The sequence below is a fragment of the Podarcis tiliguerta genome, assembly GCF_965153285.1.
Source record: "Podarcis tiliguerta genome assembly, chromosome: Z".
Lineage (NCBI taxonomy): Eukaryota > Metazoa > Chordata > Lepidosauria > Squamata > Lacertidae > Podarcis > Podarcis tiliguerta.
Genome location: NC_139553.1, coordinates 28,814,949 through 28,830,076, shown reverse-complemented (window position 1 = coordinate 28,830,076; position 15,128 = coordinate 28,814,949). Strand labels below are relative to the sequence as shown.

General features: G+C 42.4%; 1 long non-coding RNA gene across 2 annotated transcripts; it reads left to right on the top strand.

The window, feature by feature from the left end:
• Positions 1–8,576: 8,576 nt before the first annotated feature.
• LOC310669762 lies at positions 8,577–14,803 on the top strand. Of its 2 annotated transcripts, none has more exons than XR_014507364.1 (4): positions 8,577–8,739; positions 10,781–10,874; positions 13,844–14,046; positions 14,511–14,803. It is a non-coding gene; the product is annotated as an uncharacterized lncRNA (long non-coding RNA). The 2 variants fall into 2 exon arrangements; XR_014507365.1 differs by having other exon boundaries at positions 13,844–14,087.
• Positions 14,804–15,128: the final 325 nt, after the last annotated feature.

The window sequence follows — 15,128 nt, the reverse complement described above, 5'->3', positions numbered from 1 at the left end:
CCAACCATCTCGTCCTCTGTTGTCACCTTCTCCTGGTGCCCTCAATCTTTCCCAACATCAGGGTCTTTTCCAGGGAGTCTTCTCTTCTCGTGAGGTGGCCAAAGTATTGGAGCCTCAGCTTCACGATCTGTCCTTCCAATGAGCACTCAGGGCTGATTTCCTTAAGAATGGATACGTTTGATCTTCTTGTAGTCCATGGGACTCTCAAGAGTCTCCTCCAGCACCATAATTCAAAAGCACCAATCCTTCAGCGATCAGCCTTCTTTATGGTCCAGCTCTCACTTCCATACATCACTACTGGAAAAACCATAGCTTTAACTATACGGACCTTTGTCAGCAAGGTGATGTCTCTGCTTTTTAAGATGCTGTCTAGGTTTTTCATTGCTTTTCTCCCAAGAAGCAGGCGTCTTTTAATTTTGTGACTGCTGTTACCATCTGCAGTGATCATGGAGTCCAAGAAAGTAAAATCTCTCACTGCCTCTGTTTCTTCCCCTTCTGTTTGCCAGGAGGTGATGGGACCAGTGGCCGTCATTTTAGTTTTTTTGATGCTGAGCTTCAGACCATATTTTACGCTCCCCTCTTTCACCCTCATTAAGAGTTTATGTAATTCCTCCTCACTTTCTACCATCAAAGGGTAGCTCCCTACCCTTGGCCATTTGTCATGCTAGCTGTCACACATGTTAGCCATGGAGTCCAAGAACATTTGAACACAGCTTGCTCATCTCTAACTTCATCTCTAACCTACAACCACCCTTGTTCTGAGTTCCAGCTGGGCTACCACTAGGAGGTTGGATTGTGCATGCAAGTTTCATTCACAACCCAAACCATAACAGTCAGCGGTGGCATTTTCTATGTAGCAGACTTTACTTCTAGACACTTAAGAGCATGGGAGACTGGTGGATCAGGCCAATGGCCCATCTAGTCCAGCATCCTGTTCTCCCAGTGGCCTACCAGATGCCTATGGGAAGCCCACAAGCAGGACTAGAATGCAACCGCATTCAACGCACTTACGATTTCCATCAACTACAAACTCCTCTGACTGCAGAGCTATAACATAGGCATTATGGCTCATAGCCTATGCTAATCTTATCCTACATTCACTTGCATAATCCTCTTTTAAAGCCATACAAGTTGGTAGCTGTCACTATTGTCAGCCTCTTCCATCAGCTCAGTGGAATATCCCTTTCCTTTTCAGGCTGCAGAAGTTCAGCTGGACATGCATGCAAAAGCCATAATGGTTATCCTCTACCTCCACAGTCAGAGGCAGCAATGCTTCCAAATACCAGTTGCTGGAAAGCATGGGAGGGGAGCGTGCTCTCATGCTCATGTCCTGCTCACTGGCTTCCCACAGGCGTCTGGTTGGCCACTTTGAGAAAAGATTGCTGGACTAGATGGGCCACTCACCAGATCCAGAAGGGTTTTATCGTGTTCTTGTGTTATGTTAGCATGATGATTTAGAGCAGGCATGTCCAACAGGTAGATCGTGATCTACTGGTAGATCACTGGACATCTGCGGTAGATCACTGGTAGATCATTGGCTCCTCCCAAAGAAGCTCCCCTTAAAAGAGCTCAACATTTTCTCTCCTCCCTGAAAAAACTCAACAACTTCGACCTGAACACCAAAAAAGGGGGTAGATCACTGCCAGTTTTTAACTCTGTGAGTAGATCGCAGTCTCTTGGGAGTTGGCCACTCCTGATTTAGAGTATACTTAGGTACTGAATTATTGTCTTCATTTTCCTGGTTGTAAAGTTAGTGCTTCAGTCCCAGTTTCTAACATTCCTTTTAGACTACATTACCTGTTGTGTTATGGAACTGTGGCTTTTTGATCGATATACTGCCATTTCAGGGTACATTTCATTCATGGTAGTGTGACACAGCAGACATCCTTGTACAGGTCCCTCCCCAATGTTCTTATGCACTTCTTGCCCCCCCCCCTCCATTATCCATCCATAAAAACAGGAAGGGAAAACTGTATGCCAGCATATTACCCCCCAATTTCATCCCATGATTGTCTTGATGAAATGGGTTGCAAACAGGTTTTGCCCCCAGAAGAAACCAACACAGAAATGAGTGCTAAACTTCTGCTTGATTCCTCTAGATTTCCAGAGGAGGCTTCTACATTATGTGAAAGATCTCATAAAATGCAAAAAAAAAAAAAAAAATCAGGTAGGAAAATGTTAGGAAAGCAGAATAAAGTGCTGTCTCGATGCAGCCTTAGACTCTGTTAACTATGGACCACTGAGCTGCATACACCACAGACAAAAATAATACTTGCAATAAATAATAATAATAACAATAACAATAATAATAATAATAATAATAATAATAATAATAATAATAATCTGTTCAGAGTCCAATTTTTTTGGGGGGGAGGGAATAAAGCAAAAGGCAAATAAATTTCCTGAGACAAAGCATCTGAAATACACTTACAGATGTTTCTCTACATTACCAAAAAGAGGGAGTGGGTGGGTGGAGGGAGGGAAGTCCCCTGAGCTAAAATGAAAATTGATTTTTGGGGGGATGACGGGGCGGGGGGGGGGGAGAGACTGAAGGATATGAGTGGATCATCATAATTGGCTCAACATGTGCCACAAGCTCCAGGCTACTTCAACTTCTTTTCTTAGCTGACAGATTTCTTTTGGAATTTCTCTCAAACGAAATACAAATGGGTTGATTGCAATATGTGAAACATTTGACCATCACATCCTCGACAGTGAACCCTCTCCACGGGGGAATTTCAGGAACCATTGTCAAATTCATAACAGCCATTCTAATCCACAGAAGCCACCCAAAAAAATGTAGACAGGAGGGGCTTGAAAGTGTGTGTGTGTGTGTGTAAAATCAGACTATTTTACTGTAAGATGACACCATCTACAAGAAATTCTTTATTAAAAAAAAAGAAGTTAAAAGGAAAGAAAATGCTGGGAGTAAAAAGTTGAATATCTGCTCATTAAAGGGGTGTCAAAATGAGAGATCTTATCTGCTAATCCTTAAATGCAAATTACTCAGGGAAATTTAACAAGAAACAATTTATGTTCCCAACTGCCTTTGTAGGGATAATAAAGAAAGAACATCCTATACCATTTAGTTTCATTTTAAGAATGAATACCTTGAGCATTAATTCACTTACTGAAATGACTACTGTAAGTGATCCATAATTGAGAGCCAGTGTGGTGAAGTGAGTGTTTGCCTAGAATCAGGAAGACCCAGCTTCAAATATCTACTCAGCTGTGAAACTCACTGAATGATCTTCGGCCAATCACAGCCTCTCAGCCTAACCTACCTCACTGGGTTGCAGTGTGAGGGCAAAATGGGAGAGGTGGAAATAAAACATAAACCAGATGGAGTTCTTTAGGAGGAAAGGCATCTTGTGAGCTACAGCCTGGCAGGAGCTGGCTGCAAATAATAGCATAGACACTGGCTGGGTGAGGTCTGCTTCCAATTAACCTCCATCTCCAAAACCCACCCTGTGATGTTCACTGGGGATCACCCTATCACATCACTATGGGCCTCCTCTAGGTCTCAGGTTTAGGCCCTGAAATATCAGGTCCTGGGATGCTCCTGACCTGGCAACTCTAATTGCAAATGACTTTTGAAATTTTCCATTATTTTAGACGTGGCTTGCTACGTGGTTTGTATGATGAAGAACTAGAGTGGGGAGGGCAGGCTGCTGTCTGAGAAATATAATTCCAAAAACCCCTTGGGCAAGACAGAACTACTTGCATAGCCCTCTGGATTGTGGCCCATCTCATCAATCAAAAGATAACTAGCTAATGCTTTTAAGAAAGCGTGGTGAGCAAATCGTAGGCTTGTTTCACTTAGAGACTAGGAAGGAGGAATTGAAAAAGACTATGCATCTTCTGAAGTTGAAGCTTCAAGATCTTTATCTCAGTTTGTTGGGAGAGGAATTCTATTTTGCTGGGAACCCAATGAGATTTTCATTCTTGCCTAATCAGGAAAATATGTCAGTTGTGCTCTGAGCCTCTCTAAAACAATGGCAGATTACACTGAGGCATTTTGCCCACTGGATGGGAAATGGATGCGGGGATATTGCCTTAATTCCTGATGAAAGCTAATTACAACCCTAGTTTTGTGCTGTTAAACAGACACAAGTCTGGCAGGGGAGTGGAGTGGGGGAAGGAAAGATGGAAATCTTGCTTAAATGAGCTGATATGGGTTTAGGGTGGCCATGTGTCCTACTTTACAGAAGACAGTCCTCTGTTTGCAGGGCTGTCCAAGTCTGATTTAAAGATGAAGAACTTGGAGAAGAAAGAGCAGGCTGTGTAGGTACTTGGGTGATCCAGTAAGCCTTCCCTGCTATGGATTGTATTTCTGTTTAAATTATACCGCATAGAATCAAAGAATTGTAGAGTTGAAGGGTACCCCAAGGGTCATCAAGTCCATCCCCCAGCAATGCTGGAACCTTTTGCCCAACATGGGGCTTGGACCCAAGATCCTGAGATTAAGAGTTCCATGCTGTACCAATCATATGCCTCGAGGCACACAAATCTGTATCTGCAAATTTAATTTAATTTTTTATTTCATAAAATTTACAATGTTGCTTGTTTGCAGAAAAACCTCAAAGCAAGATAAAACAATAAAATTAACACTAAAAAAAATTTACAACCATAATTTAAAGCACACAGAAGGTTAAAACTGCAATAAAATAGACTAAAACAAATTAAAACTCCTACAAACTTTCTGAACATCTGGGTAGGCTTGCCAAAATTTGCAGTTGTACGTGAATATGCAAAGTTGTATTCTCTTTTATGGTGATGTATACATAAGTGGCCATGCTAACTGGGTCTTGGGTCTTGACTTTTAGAAGACATCTGAAGGCATCCCTGTTTAGGGAAGTTTTTAATGTCTGAAGTTTTATTCTGTTTAATATTTTGTTGGAAGCTGCCCAGAGTGGCTGGGGAAACCCAGCCAGATGGGTGGGCTATAAATAATAAATTATTATTATTATTATTATTATTATTATTATTATTATTATTATTACTATTATTACTATTATTACTATTATTACTATTATGTTTGAGTTCATGAGACTCTCCCCTCACCACAATGAGTTGAAGGTAGAATGAAAAAGTCATCATTGCCTGAAGTGGACGCTCATCGTGCTATCATATCCAGGAAGCAGTTTTGCTGTTTTCATAGGGCTCTGTAAATTTACAAAAAATCTGCCTCAGGGAAGGCAACTGAGGGACAAAGGAAATTAATGTTTGTCATGGAAACAATGCCTTTATTATAGCTCAAAACTACATGTGACCTACGGTTGTTTGTGCATTTGGTCTGATTTTTTAAAATAAAAAAATAGCATTAGAGGCAGCAGATTTTAGGGGAAGATTCAAGGGAGAGTAAGAGTTGCCTAACATTTCCCCCTTATTATCTGTCTACTTTAGGACTGAGTGACCTTTCCAGCCCATGGGCCATGTTGGAAGACACTGCCTTTGAAGTTTGCATTTCTAAGTGGGTTTTTTATTTTATTTAAACAGCTGTAGAGGCATGCAAATGCATGACTACCAGGGATCCTAATTTGAATTTGACCTGCAAGGCTGTTTGTTTCAAGCCATACCCACCTGATCTTCACACCTGACATTATATATGATGTCAAGTGTGGGGCAGGTAAAGACATTGCTACCTGCCCAAAGTAGGGTTTGCTGATATCTCTGGTCACTTTTGCCCATATGGTTTGATTTCAAAATGTGTAAACAAAGGAAAATTACTCACTCACAGTGGCTCAGGGAGATCAAACCCCAATCTACTGACTCAATTCAGTTCTCCACCCCTGGCCTTCTCAAACATCAGCCTGCCCACATGCTAAGCTAATCTTCATAGGCTCTCCTCCAGGCACTTTCAAGGTTAGGGATGATCATTTAGCAACTGGGAAAATGGCTTCCTGGCTGTGGCAGCCCACTTGTGCAATGCTCTCTCCCTAGAGGCTCAGTCTGATGTTTTATTTTCTGCAACAGGTAACAAACATTTTTTTGAAAAACAACAACAGGTACTTCACCCTTGGACAAGATTGTTTTAATATCACAAATTCATGCTGATTTATTCTGTTGTTTCCTCTGCTTTAGTCTGGGGTCCTTCATCTACCTTTTGTTCCCACCCTGCACTCAACTCTCACCTGTGGCTTCTAGAAGCTATCAGAAGGCAGTAGTGGTCACACCCCAGGAATGGCTTCAATTGGCTGGCTAAACCAGCTGAGGGTAGCCAATAGGTCTCAAACTCTAGGTGACTTAGAGGACTTGTCTATCCAGTACATGTGAAGCACGGGAACCAACCTGGGCCCCGGGTTATGGGTGCCTAGTGTGCATGACATCATGGTGTCATGTTACGACATGATGTCATGATGTCAAGTATGACGCCCCCCAGCCTTGGAACCTGACTTCCAGTGGCACCAGAAGTCAGGTTCTGAGGTCTTGGAAGGCCTTGGAAGTTGAATGGGGGCCCTGCAGTGTGGGTAATGAGCACGCACAACAAAAATTTTGTGGGTGCTCAGGCACCCATAGCCCTCCATAGTTGGCACCCCTGATGTGATGACAGGCATTGAGCCAGTTACTGCTGCAAAGTGCAAGGGTACAAGTTTGTGCCCTGCAAGAAGATGCTTGCTTCACTGAGACAGGCAAGGAGCGATGCTCAGCAGATCATCAGCCAATGTGCCAATGACTACTGGCTAAAGCTGTGTCAAAGCATTCAACTTACTGCTGACAATGGCAACACTTACAAAATGTACAAAGGCATGAAGAAAAGCCTTTGGGGCAATAGCCAGGAAAACTGCACTGCTGAGAACTGTTCTGAGAGACAATCACAGACTGCAGCAAACAGATGAAGCAATGGGCAGAGCACTATCAAGAACTGTACTCATGGGAATACATGGCCGCTGACACAGCAGTCTACAGTGTCCAGACTCTGTGGTTCTTGGGAGAGCTGGATGTCCCTTCCTGCCTAGAGAGCCAGTGTGGTGTAGTGGTTAAGAGCGGTAGTCACGTAATCTGGGGAACCGGGTTCGCGTCTCCGCTCCTCCACATGCAGCTGCTGGGTGACCTTGGGCCAGTCACACTTCTTTGAAGTCTCTCAGCCCCACTCACCTCACAGAGTGTTTGTTGTGGGGGAGGAAGGGAAAGGAGAATGTTAGCCGCTTTGAGACTCCTGAAGGGGAGTGAAAGGCGGGATATCAAATCCAAACTCTTCTTCTTCTTCTTCTAGACAAGCTGAAGAACGCCATCAAGTCTCAGGCATGTGGTAAAGCCCCAGGACAGGAAGGAATCCCAACAGAAGTGCTGAAGGCCAACTTCAATTCCTCCCGCATGACGCACATCCTACAATAAAGCATGCCTTTCCCTGTTTCAGTCTCTACAGCTGCAGCAGGTGCTGCAGCTTTCCAGTGGTTTGACTTAACCCTTGAGGGTCTGCTCTTTCATTGTCTCCCAAGGCAGGCAGACGCCAACAACTCCATTGTTTATCTCTGTTTTCAGATGTTATTCTCTCTGTTTCCTTCCATAGAGCAAGCCATCCCTGAAATATTTATCTTGAATGTTGGACTATACATTTTATAAAACAATGAAACATATAAATCAACAAGGTGATACGATAAAGGTATATGGTCTGCTGTGGTGTGCTAACTCATTCCACTGTCATTGTATTATACAGGTGTTGCATTTTTTCATAGCACTTTCCAAACCTGCCACACCTCCAGGGCCAGTCCACCCTTGAGGCAAGGTGAGGCAATTGCCTCAGGATGGCAGGCTCTGGATAGCTTAGAAAGACTGCCTGGTCCTCATCCACTGCACACCCTCAGTCTGCACACCCACTGCCACCACTGGAAGGCAGAGGGCAGACACACAACAGCGGGTGTGCAGTGGGCATGGAGCTGTTGCACGGAGGAGGAGGAGATGATGTGCGAATGCACCTGCACAGGAGATGGGTGCATAACAACAGGCATGCAGTCAAGAAGGAGGGGGAGGGGGAGGGAAAGGTGGCATTTTTGGTTTTGCCTCTAGTGGGCCATCCAGGGCCAGTCCTGCAAACCTCTTTGTCTATAGGCATTGAAAATGAGTGTGTATGCCATAGGCAATGTTGTCTCTCCTATCCCACTTTCATCTTCCTCTTAATAACTCTTGTCAGTTTCAGCCCCCACTAACATTTTAAGGAACCTGGGGGATATCCCAAAATCTTTAAAGGGTTTCATTGGCTATTTGTATCATGCCACATCCCATTTCTACAGAAGGATTTGTCAGGGAGGGGGGCAGAAGTATCAAGTGTTTAATGTGTTGTTGATTTTTCAGGGGTGCCTATGCATAAGTTAAAAGGGCATTAAGATGCTAAATCAGAACAGCAGAGCATGAGACACCTGTCTCTGCAAGCAAAGACAGCAGATGTAGAGAGAGCTGGAAATTTCTGCCCAAATGGGAATAGCTGAAAGAACCAAGACACTGAGATAGGTATTGCCTATGAGATAAGTCCATGAATAAATTGACTAGAATTCATATGGATGTTAATTTGTGACATCCCATATGACTAGAATTCATATGGATGTTAATTTGTGACGTACTCAGCTTAGAACCAGATTCTCTACTGTTTGTACCACCAAAGGCCCCTGTGCAAAGGGGAGACATGCAGTTGGTTCAAGATGGGATGTGAACACAACAAGGAGCAATCCTTCTAGTAATAAGAATCAACTAAACCCTGGAAGCCAATTCAATGCTACTTACTGATCAGCTGGTGTTAAGGTATGTTGTACTCCTATAGTTTATGTTGTCAGGTGTGAGAGAATTTGCTTACAAATACAACAGAGGAGCAAAGGGTAGCCCCCAGGCCTCTTTAACAAATGAATTAAATACATAAACATATAATCCCTTTTGACTTCCACCTCCATTGTGAATCTTAATGTAATGATTTCTCCCTCCACATCTCTTTCATAACTCTATTTTTATAAATCCTTTGTCAATTAATAGTTCGAAATTTTACTGCAAGTTTTCTGTATGTACCGGTAATTGTTTACAACGGCTTTTCAAATAAATTATAAACATTCCCCATTCTTTATTAAAGACCTCCTCTTCTTGATTTCTAATTCTTCCTGTAAGCTTTACCATCTCTGCATAGTTCATCAATTTTGTCTGCCACTCTTCTTTCCATTTCTGGGCTAACAGAGTCCGCGCAGCTGTGGAAACATAAATAGTTTCGTCTGGTCCTTTAAGATCTCTGGTTCTATAATGCCTGAAAGAAAAGCTTCTGATTTCTTAGGAAAAGTTATTTTCAACATTTCTTTCAGTTCATTATATATCATTTCCCAGAAGTCTTTTATCATCTTATATGACCACCACATATGATAAAAAGTACCCTCTTTTTCTTTACATTTCCAGCACATTTTAGTCTTTGATTTGTATAGCTATATGTCTGGATAGTGGATGTGGGTGGCGCTGTGGGTTAAACCACAGAGCCTAGGACTTGCCAATCAGAAGGTTGGCGGTTCGAATCCCCATGACGGGGTGAGCTCCCGTTGCTCAGTCCCTGCTCCTGCCAACCTAGCAGTTCGAAAGCACGTCAAAGTGCAAGTAGATAAATAGTTACCGCTCCGGCGGGAAGGTAAACGGTGTTTCCGTGTGCTGCTCTGGTTCGCCAGAAGCGGCTTAGTCATGCTGGCCACATGACCCAGAAGCTGTACGCCGGTTCCCTCAGCCAATAAAGCGAGATGAGCGCTGCAACCCCAGAATCGGTCACGACTGGACCTAATGGTCAGGGGTCCCTTTACCTTTACCTATGGCTGGATAGTGTTCTCGAAGCTACCAGCATGAGCTTGACCAAACTGCGGGAGGCAGTGGAAGACAGGCGTGCCTGGCATGCTCTGGTCCATGGGGTCACGAAGAGTCGGACATGACTAAACGACTAAACAACAACAACATGGCCCTCAAACATGTCCCCTGGCCACACTCCTCATCGGGGTGCTTGGCCCCCTGCTCCCTCTCTGATGCTACACGTGCTAATCATTCAACCACTTCATTTTAAACTGTATTTCTTTAAGTGTTTTGGTGTTTGCCTCCCAGGGCTTCTGTGCCCAGGATATAACCAATAACACATGCCTAGTTCAGTTGGTAGAGCACAAGACTCCTAATCCTGGGGTCATGAGTTTGAGCCCTACATTGGGCAAAAGATTCCTGCATTGCAGGGGGTTGGACAAAATGACCCTTATGGTCCCTTCCATCTATACAATTCTATGATTCTGTGAAGCAAATCTTTTCCATTAATTATATGGTGCCACCCCTTAGTTTCAGTGTCCTTCTGCAGATCAGCTTACAACCAACCCTAGGAATAGGCAGCCGAAGCAGTCATTCATTTACCATATCTTGCCTTTTTCCCTGACAGGGACTTAAGGTAGCTTACAGGTGAACTGCTTATTGCTCAGGCAGGCCTTTGAAAACAAAGGTGCAGACAATGCTTACCACTTGGCTGCTGTCAGGACAAACTGTAATTTCTTATTCTAAATGTGTTCTGATGTATTTCAACTATTGTTTGTCATAGAATCATAGAACCAGAAGATTTGGAAGGGACCCCAAGGGTCATCTAGTTCAGCTCCCTGGGATGCAGGAATCACAGCTAAAGGATCTCTTATGACTAGTTTATTTTTTTATTACTTTGCATTATATAATGTTAATTTTAAATGGCGTTAGCTGCCTTGAATCCCAGCTTGGGAGAAAAGTGGGGTATAAATTCAATAAATAATAATAAATGTGCATTCATGAGCTGTGTTCATGTTCTCGTCCCCAAATGCAGCTCCCTAGCATTTCACCTCTCATTTGGAAGCCAGGTTAACCTTCACCACCCAACCTGAGCCTTGCTGCTCCCATCTCTCTCACCTAGGAGCAAGGTAACAACAATGTGGTTTCTTCAGCAACCTCTGTCTGCCTGTGGAATGGATTTCTCCTCTCCCTACAGCCCTGCACCTCCAAATCTGCTACAGAGGGTTGTGGGGTCCTCGAGAGTTAATTTGTGGGATTCTGTGGGAGGGGGAGAGGAAGGGGAAGTCTTCTGCATGAGCAGAAGTCTCCTTGTGTGGCATTGGATATAACCCAATAAAGAACATAATACACAGTGGATATCAACAAACCACTCTAAAAATTAACAATCGGTTCTAAGAGTGCAGTCCTGCATGTCTACTCAGGGGGAAGCCCCATTGGGTTCAATGGCATTTACTCCTGTGAAACTACTGAAGGCCACATACAGTATACTGCTAGAATGGGAGACGAAAGATGAAGAGGTAAAATCAGTCATGATCAAATGGGCACAAGATATAGGTCATAATATTATGATGGATGGTTGGGAAACGTTATGGAAAACCGAATTAAAATTTACAGATTATTCTTTGTTGAAAGAAAATTATATGAAGATGATGTATAGATGGTATATGAAACCAGTGCAGTTAGGAAAAATGTATAAAACAAGCTCAAATATGTGTTGGAAGTGTAAAGAAAAGGAGGGGGCATTTTACTATATGTGGTGGGACTGTAATGAAATAAGAAAAATTGGGAAATGATATACAATGAATTCCTCCCTCATGACGCACAATAAAACATGTCTTTCCCTGATTCAGTCTCTACTAGTGATATACAATGAATTGAAGTAAAAGTTCCATCTAACATTTGTTTAAAAACCTGAAGCATTTCTGTTAGGGATTGTGGGAAAAGACCTGCCAAATAAGTTGAAAAACATCTTCATGTATGCGACAACGGCTGCAAGAGTTTTAATAGCACAAAGATGGAAGACTGAGGAAATCCCGACTAAAGAATTATGGCAAGAGAAACTGATGGACTACGCAGAATTGGCAAACCTGACACATAAGCTACGGGACAAGGATAACTGTGATTTTAAAGATGAATGGGAACCTTGTTCAAAGTATTTAAAGACGCAACAAAGTGAATTGGACTCCTTGGCAGGTTTTGAATAAACACTCACAAACGTTTTATTGATAATAACTACCATAGTTCGACAAATCAAGAATTTATACAATTTTGTAACATGCAGAGAACAGCATTTATAGAGAAACCAGAGATTGGAACTGAGGGAAGTTGGGGTGGGTGGGAAGGGGGGGTTGTTTTGTGGGAGGGAGGGGGAGAAAAATGGGGGGGATTAAGGATGATATGTTTTAAGATAATACGTTTTGTTTAAATTCCTAATAAATTTTTTTTTAAAAAAATGGCATTTACTCCCAAGTAGATTGGTATAGAGGCTCAGCCTAAATGAGAAAGTTTGGGCAACAGGTGCACACTTCTTGTGAAAGCTTGGTTTGTTGATAGAAACTATTGTATAACATATAAGAGGTTTTAAAAAGGCAGGTGCTCATTTGGTGACAGTAAAAGGGATCTGTCTGGGGAATCTATGGTTTTGTTTCTCATTACAAGGGTGCCCCCGAAAACAAAGTATCCTTGCGCCAGGTGAGGGCACTTGTGACACTATCATTGCTGTGATTGTGTGTCTTGGGAGAAGAGCTCATCAAACTGGGATGGGGCTGTTCTGAAACTGCAATGTCATGAAAACTGCCATGCTTGAAAAATGTCTATTCATTACAAATCAGAATAATTATTGATGGCAGACTGGAAGAGGTGGGAGACATCTCATTAAACACAGCTATTGGTAAATGTAGGGGTATGCCTGTTTGCCCCTTCATAAACTCTACATTTTTAAGGAAACAATCCAACTATCAGTTTATGCATGGAAGAATCCCTAGACTTCAACCATTATCCCAGTCTACATCTGTATTGGAATCAATTTTAACTGCTTTTTATGTATAGTATTGTTGTTAAATGTTAGTATTGTTTTTACGTTTTTTATGTTTGGAATTGTTTTAAATATTTATTTTTTATTTTAAACCACACACCTTTTCTTCTTCTTTGTGCTTTATGACTGTATCTTGTTTTAATTGATTTTCTAATTGCATATATTATTGTCATAAGCCACCTAGCAACTTTCGGTAAAGGGAGTAAGGCATATTTTAAAAACTATTGACCTAACTCTATGACCTCTATCTGTAGACCAGCCTTTACCAGCTTGTGCCTTCCAGATGCTTTTGGACACCCATCAGTTCCATGGCTGTTCATGGGACATTTTGTGTACCTGGAACAGCCTTCCCAAACCTTGTGTTCTCTAGATGTTTTTGGAAGCTGTGTTGGCTAGGGTTGATGGGAGTTGTAGACCAAAATGTTTGGAAGTACTAGGGCAAAGATCAGAGGGCAGGATCAGATTCAATGGGCATACATTGATTTTTGTTCAGCTGTAGGAGAAATATATTGATAGTAAGAGCAGTTTGACAATGAAGCCAATTATATGATTGGGCGGAAAGATGCCTGCATTGCAGGGGGCTGAACAAGATGATCTAGGTGGTCCCTTCTAACTCTTCCATTCTGTGATTCTTTGATAGTGGGGTGGTGGATACCTTCTCACTGGAGAACTTCAGGCAGAATTTGGGCAGCTATCTGTAGTTGTGGATTGGGCAGGGGTTGGGATGGATGACTCACAGGGACCCCTCCAACTCTTTAATTCTATAATGTGGATATTTGGGGCTTATGCTATGTGCTGCTGCAGTGTTGTTGTTGTTGTTGCATTATGTTAGTTTATGGTTCACCTTTCATATAGATTTCAAGGCAATTTGCAATCATACAATAAAAACAATTTAAAATAGGCTTAAAACAATAGAAAATAGCAACTAAACTAAAAACAACACAAGATAAACATCAAAGGCAGAGGCCTTTTCATCCTACTGGGAAAGTTTGTTGATATAAATATATATATTTAGTTGTTTCTGGAAAGTACAGATAGCAAGTCCCTGTCATATCTCAACAGGGATGCTGATCCACAAAACAGGGGCCATCACAGTGAAAGCCCTGCACTGAGTTGCTGTGGAGCAGGCTACTGATATTTCAAGAACTCCAAGGAGAGGCTCTCTTGCAGAACACATTGACTTATTGTGGATATAAGGGGATACTGAACTGTGCAAAACCTGGAGGATGGTCAACAGCATGATCCAGTTCCAGTACACGTCATGGGTAAAGATTCCATCCATGCCCTGGTTTGAGGGTGCTTGTAGGTTTGTAGTAGCAGCTAGGATTGATTGATTGATTTGCCTTTATATATAACATATATATATATATATATATATATGCAGGTTTTGGTGTCCTCGGGTGTCTTCCCGTGTAAAAGTTGGGGTGTCTTTTACACGGGAAGACACCCGAGGACACCAAAACCTGCATTCCTGTACCCGTGAAAATCTACGAAAGCATATATATATATATATATATCCTTTAAATCTTAAGCTTCTGCTAAAAAATGGGAGCTGAGGCAGCCATGGCTTCTCCTGCCCATTGCCCCTGCCCCAGGCCTTCTCACCTGCTCCTCTCCCTGGCCTGCTGCATAATGCATCTGCAGCACTATTCAATACAACAGGTGGGGAGCAAAAGGAGTGGGAGAGCATCTGGAAGAAGCCACAGTTCCCTCTGTCTTGATTCCACAGCACTGTGAAAGGTAAAGACGGAAACTGCAGCTGGCAACCCTTGGTGGCATCCCCAGATACCTGAGAGATAACAGCAACCTGGAGGATGTCCATGGCATGGAAGCAAACATAATTAGGAGCCCTGGTGAGAATAACGTTAAGAGAGAAGGCTGAATGAGTGAATCCGTGATGCTTGCCGGGGGATAATGATATTAGTGGACAAATATTTGAAGACTGGAAAAGCCAAGGAGGGCATAAAATAATTCTGCAGAGTATAATTAGGGTAATATTTAATTAAGAATACTGAAATTAAGAATGAGGGCATTAAAAAAAAAACCTAGATGACTCTGAAAACTAAATCTGCTGTTTTATTTCTCTGTTAAATTAGTTCTTGCCGAATCAGTTGTGAAAAATCAGGCGTGTATACTGTAGTGGACTTGGATTTGGGAGACCCAGGTTCTAATCCTCAATCAAATTGCTATCTTCACAGGGTTGCTGTGGAAATAAAATGGGGAGAGGGAGAACATTATGTTCTTGAGCTCCTTGGAGCATGGGTGAAAACTCATTTGTTTGCCTGAAAAACCAGTGGGCTTTTGTAAGCATCCTTTGCAAGCGCTCACTGTGGTCTTTGTAAGTGTC